Source organism: Vicia villosa, linkage group LG3, assembly GCF_029867415.1.
Source record: "Vicia villosa cultivar HV-30 ecotype Madison, WI linkage group LG3, Vvil1.0, whole genome shotgun sequence".
NCBI lineage: Eukaryota > Viridiplantae > Streptophyta > Magnoliopsida > Fabales > Fabaceae > Vicia > Vicia villosa.
Genome location: NC_081182.1, coordinates 79,486,813 through 79,493,048, shown reverse-complemented (window position 1 = coordinate 79,493,048; position 6,236 = coordinate 79,486,813). Strand labels below are relative to the sequence as shown.

Genomic DNA, 6,236 nt, shown 5'->3' with positions numbered 1-6,236 from the left:
TGTTTTTTTACCACTTCAGTTGACGTAATCGGTTACGTTGTTTGCCGTAACCGGTTACGAACCCGTGAAACAGGGTTATTGGTATTGTTGTAGTAGCGTAACCGGTTACGCTGTTTGCCGTAACCGGTTACATTGAAGCTGAGTTGTTTTTTCTATTTCTATTTTGACAGTTTGTTAATTCCAATCACTTTGTAACTTGTACTATATAAGGAGCTCACTACTCCTATTATTGTCTAATGCTAATTTGTCCACTCACCCTTCATTACTCTCTCTCTCTCTCTCTCTCTCTCTCTCTCTTATTTTCTCTCAATTTCTTTAATCTTCATCTTCTTCAATTGTTCATTTTGTCCATTGATAAGCCTTAATTTGATTCGTATGTTCCAACATTTGGCATCAAGAGCACTGGTTCTGATCCGATTTCGCTGCAACAATGAGTATGATCGAATCCCTACCAATTTATCAATTCTTAATTCGAAGAATTATGATAAGTGGTCTAAGCAAATGAAAGTCTTGTTTGGATATCAAGAAGTTCTCGATATCATCAACAATGGTGTCACACCACTTGAGGCTGAACCCACAGCTGCACATCAAGCCACCATCAAGGAAGAGAAGAAGAAAGATTACAAAGCTCTCTTCTTGATACACACTTGTGTCGATGGTGATAACTTCGAAAAGGTCGGTGATTGCGAGTCCGCGAGGCAAGCTTGGTTAATTCTGGAGAAAGCATATGCTGGGGTTGCGAAGGCGAAAGTTGTGAGGTTACAAACTCACAAGAGGTAATTCGAGTTAACGCAAATGGAAAAGAAGGAAACGATCAACGATTATGTGACGCGCATTACGCGTTTGGTGAATCAAATCACGTCGTGTGGGGAAACTATCCTAGAGCAGAATGTTGTGTCAAAAATCTTACATTCTTACGTCAAGATTCGACAACATTGTAGTGGATATTGAAGAGTCGAAGGATCTTGCATCGTTGAGCAAGGATGAGCTTCAAAGTTCCTTAGAAGCACATGAACAAAGAATGGATGAGAGAGGAAGCGATAAGGCAAAAGCGGAGATAGCTTTGCAAGCTCATTTCAATGAAAAGAGTAAAGGTTCGAAAGGGAAATGGCCTTCAAAAAGGAAGCAAGGTGGTGGTGATTCTCAAAATTTGAAGGGACAAAAGGGTGAGAGCAGCGACTCAAATGGTTATGGTGATCGGAGCAACGCGAAAGGTGGAAAACCAAGAGACATGAGCAAAATACAATGCTGGAAATGTAAGAAACTTGGGCATTTCCAAGCAAGGTGTGGTGCTAAATAGTGGGAATCTAAAGGTGATGAAGCCAAGGTTGCAAGGCAAGAGGTGGATGATAAAGCCACACTCTTAATGATAATTACCGGTGAGTTTGGTGGCACATAGAGGTGCTGGACAGCAGCTGTAAGTCACGGGACAATAGCTGTAGTAGTGCAGAAAACGCGACAATTTTGGGCTCGGAATAAAATGTGATGATTTCGGTTCGAGATGGAACCCAAGGCAGCGAGGAGTGGTACTTATATTCCGGTTGTTCAACGCATATGACGGGGAGAAAAGATTGGTTTGTGCAAATCAATCAAATGGCAAAAAATAAAGTGAAGTTTGTAGACGACTTCACTCTCATGGCCGAAGGCGTTTGTGATGTGTTGATCGAGAAAAAGAATGGTGGACATTCTATGATCAAGGATGTGCTATATATTCCAGGTATTAAGTGTAACCTTTTGAGTATTGGCCAATTGCTCGAAAAGGGTTACAACATACGTTTGGAAGATAAGATCTTACGGGTTGTCGATGCTAGTGGTGTGTTGATCCTAAAGGCTCCTATGGCTACCAATAGGACTTTCAAAGTTGAGCTGAAAGTATTGGAGCATAGGTGTTTAGCTACAGCTGCAAGTAGAGAGGAGTGGTTATGGCACTATCGTCTCGGTCACTTGAATTTTCGTGATCTCAAAACGTTGCAACAAGAAGGTATAGTTACCGGGCTGCCCCACATTAACATTCCAGCTGAGTTGTGTGAGGAATGTGTGAAGGGAAAGCAACACAAAGGGAGTTTTAGCAAGGATGCAGGTCAAAGGACCAAAGCACACCTTGAGGTGGTGTACTCCGACGTTTGTGGGCCTATGCAAGTAGACACATTCGGTGGCAATAGATATTTTGTCACGTTCATTGACAATTTTAGTAGGAAGTTGTGGACTTACATCATCAAGAGAAAGAATGAGGTGTTTGATGTATTCAAAAGGTTTAAGTCCATGGCGGAGAGGTAATGTGGTCACAAGTTGAAGATTCTCAAAACGGATGGTGGAGGTGAGTATACCTCGATTGCGTTTGAGAAGTATTGTGATGATGAGGGTATAGTGCGTGAGGTTGTACCACCCTATATGCACTACAATATTTTTGGCCTATGGCCACACTAAATTTTTCCACAACTCAAAAATTGTGGCCACATATATGCTTTGGCCCGGGTTTTTAAATCGTAGACATATGTTTTGAAAAATTGAATCCGGAGTGTGAAACTGTGGCCTTTACTTTATTTGCCACGATTAACAAACTGTAAATATTTTAAGCCGCAAATAAAAACCGCAGCATTATAATTTTCACTTCAAACTATGACCCAACACAAATAAATATATCCCTCCAGAACTTCCCATTTTTTTTAATTCCCTCTTGTTAATTAGTTTCTCTCTTTTCTAATTTTTTTTAAAATTGAAAAGAGGAAAAAAAATTGAAAACTAAATAATAAGTCTAACCTAATTTTATTGTGCTGAACCCTAAAAGAAACACTCAACCGCTTCAAAGAAACACTCAGTCGCTTCTCCTCTCCCTCTCATCACCTGCCTCTCTCCCTCTCTCGATTTATCCAAACACTCAGCGGCCGGAGGAACAAGTTCAGATGGCGCAAATGGAAAACGAAACGAGGATCGTGTTCGATGGTGAACGAATGGAGGATCGAAACAGGGTCGTGTTCGATGGAGAAATTTCTTGTTCTCACTTCTCTCACTCACTCATTCATGGTAAATTTCTTGTTCTCACTTCTCTCACTCACTCATTCCCAGATTTCCCAGATTTCTGTATTTTTAATTTAGGGTTTGTGATGATTGTTGTTGTTTACAGGTGAGTAAAAGACTTTGAACCAATTATCTCACTCTACAGGTGATTAGGGTTTGTGTTTTTCGTTTATTGTTATACTGTTTGCATCAATTTGTTTTTGTACTTTAACAATAACAGGAAAGTGAACAGTTTGATTGCTACTTCTAAATTTGATCCATGAGGGTGTAAAGTATAAAGTTAAGAATTTTTTGTTGAACAATGTCATAAAGGGATTTTTAGTTATTGGAATATTTTATTTATTTGAATGACATATTCCTTAATTATTTGTAGTTTGTGTTGAGAATTTTAAGAATCTTCTATCATGCCTAATCTTTTTCTTAAACAGTCTTGTTAGTTTTATTCTACTAAAAGTTCTCGAAAACTATAAGCTCCACCGATTCTCTATATTTCTCTTTCACATTTGTTTCACTTATTTTTGGTTTCTGCTACTAGCTGATTTCGTATTTCAAACCATATTTGATTAATAAGATGATGATATTAGTATAATAGACGGTTCTTCTGAAAAATTAGTATAATAGACGGTTCTTCTGAAAATGGTGAAAATGATATAATGCAGGTTGCTGGGAAAGATGGCATAACTGCATTTCAGATGGACAATAAGGTAAGTAGTATAAACATCTTTTATTATAGTAGTAATGTCTTGACATTCTTATTTCCTTTTTTCTTGTTTGTTTTGATTATGAAAAACTGCTTATTTTCTCTTAAGGTAAATCATTTATTAATAGGCTTCTAGTAGTTATTTTTTCCGGAATAAGTAAATAATAATTTTCTCTTGTTTTTGATATCTATTTTTTTGATATAATATTATTCTCTAAGGGATATTAATGTATTGGCATTACAAGTTGCTGGCATTACTTTGCCCATAATGAGAGAAGCACTACTACAGGCAAGAGATGGCAGGAAGCATATACTTGGTAAGTTCAAGGGTGAAACTCATTAGGTAATGTTTAAAAAAGATGATTACAAGTAAATTGATACTGTAAAATTGATTTACTTACAATTGAGTTTGAAGTGAAGTGATTTATAATTGAATGTTTTTACTCAAAAGCATGTTTGAAACAAAACCTAGTGTAAATTTTCAAGCCAATCAAAAGCTACTTTTTATCATTTCTAGTTAATTAAGGAGGGGAAATTTTCAAGCTACTCAAAAGCATGTCGAGAGAAGATTAATTAAGGAGGGGAAAGTTTGATCTATTTTTCTTATCTGAATTTTTGAAGTTTTAAGTTAGAACAATTTTGGTTGTTTTAGAAGTCCTACATATGTTTGTATTTTCTTGCTAATTTATTTTTATTACCTATTCTAGGAGAAATGATGAAATGCTTGCCCCTCCAGCTAAAAGTCTTTCCAAGTATGCTCCTTTGATTCACATTATGAAGGTTTGTTTGTTATTTTACTTCTTTTCTCAATTTTTTTCATTCAGTCGCACATTTTATTTCCTCATCCCAGTATTTTGATCTACAACACATGACATCTCTTTCTTATATCTATAAAAAGTTTAGGTCAGACCGGATAAAATAAATCTTATAATTGGCTCTGGTGGGAAAAAAGTGAAGAGCATTATTGAGCAATCTGGAATAGAGGCTATTTATACCGAAGATAATGGAACTGTATGTCAGCAATCAGCTTATTTTCTCTGACTATTGCAGTACTTTTTGTGGATATATCATTAGTAATTTGATAATAGTTCCAAATATTGGTGATATGTATAAGTAAATATCCCTTTATTCTTCTGCTTATATTGATATGTTACTCGGTTCCAACTATTGGTAATATATGAGTAATTATTTCTCTTTTCTTATGTTTATATCGGACTGTTGTTTGAACTGACATGACTATTTTCAATGGTATAAGCAAGTGAGCTTAAAAAAAATACTTGAAAGTATGTAATTTTTTGAAGTATTCCTTGAGAGTGAAACATTTGCGAGTGATCCAGTGTTCAAAGTATTCCTAAAGAGTGAAACATTTGTCTTTTCATGTCTTGTTTCTATGACTATTCATATGTCTTTTGAACAGGTTCATGGTTGATCCATCAGGTTTTCTCCTCCAAAGAAAAGGACTGGCTGTTACTAACTTAGGGTATGTTTGGATTGATGGAAGAGAGTGGAATGGAATGGAGCGGAATGGTATTAACTTATGTTCCATTGTTTGGATTGATTAAAAACGGATGGAATGGAGCGGAACCCGATGGAATGCATTCCATCCCATTCCATCACTTTCCATCATTTTTTATACCCTCCGATTTGGACGGAATGACAAAATATTTATATTCCGTCATGAAATACCCAAACAATGGAACGCCATCTTTATTTCATTCCGCTCCGTTCCGCTCCATTCCGCTCCACTCCATTCCGCTCCGTTCATTTTAGTCTATCCAAACATAGCCTTAGTGAACTAGCAATTATAACTACTTGATGTATTTGGGTAATATTCTTTATTAATCATGTACATTAATCATGTGCTATATGCTTTACATTTATAACATGTGTGTGATTTTCCTATTCAGGTCTATATGTATTGATACTGTTGGGGAATGTTCGGGTTGGTCAGAACTAAATTTTGAATACAAGGAAGCACCTCTAGGGATGATTATTTGTTTGTAGTGTTTATAGCAACTCTTTGTCACTCAAGTTTTTATATTTAGTTTTGGATGATTATCTGATTTAATGCTATTGTCACGTATAGACAATAAAATAATTTGTATTCATACAATTATAGTAATCAAGCTTTAAATTCTTTAAAATTGGAGCAAGTGATTGGTGTGTTGGTTTGAAAAAGAAAATTGATTTAACTATTGGAGTACTTAGAACTGATTCTAAAACTGATTTTTGATGTGTAAAATTGACATGTTTAATTGACATGTAAAATTGGCCTACATATAGCTGCGGTTTTAATTAGTGGCCATAAACAAACCGTATGCTATAAATTAAATAGAAACCGTGGTTTTACGATCTGGCCACAGTTTTGTACTCATGACAAAAACAAACCGCGGCCTCAATCTAGATACCTAAACTATGGCCTATACAAGCCACGGATGTCCATAAAATGTGGCACAAAAAAGAAAATCGTGGATTATACTTTAGGCCACGCCCACATATCCCACAGTCAGTTTTTCGT

At 36.2% G+C, this 6,236-nt stretch overlaps 1 long non-coding RNA gene across 7 annotated transcripts; it reads left to right on the top strand.

The window, feature by feature from the left end:
• Positions 1-2,784: 2,784 nt before the first annotated feature.
• Positions 2,785-5,713, top strand: LOC131662005 (uncharacterized). 7 transcript variants are annotated; one of them, XR_009301346.1, is made up of 8 exons: positions 2,785-3,024; positions 3,125-3,163; positions 3,678-3,722; positions 3,938-4,035; positions 4,426-4,498; positions 4,617-4,729; positions 5,136-5,198; positions 5,626-5,713. It is a non-coding gene; the product is annotated as an uncharacterized LOC131662005 (long non-coding RNA). The 7 variants fall into 7 exon arrangements; XR_009301347.1 differs by having other exon boundaries at positions 4,622-4,729; positions 5,136-5,713; XR_009301343.1 differs by having other exon boundaries at positions 5,136-5,713.
• Positions 5,714-6,236: the final 523 nt, after the last annotated feature.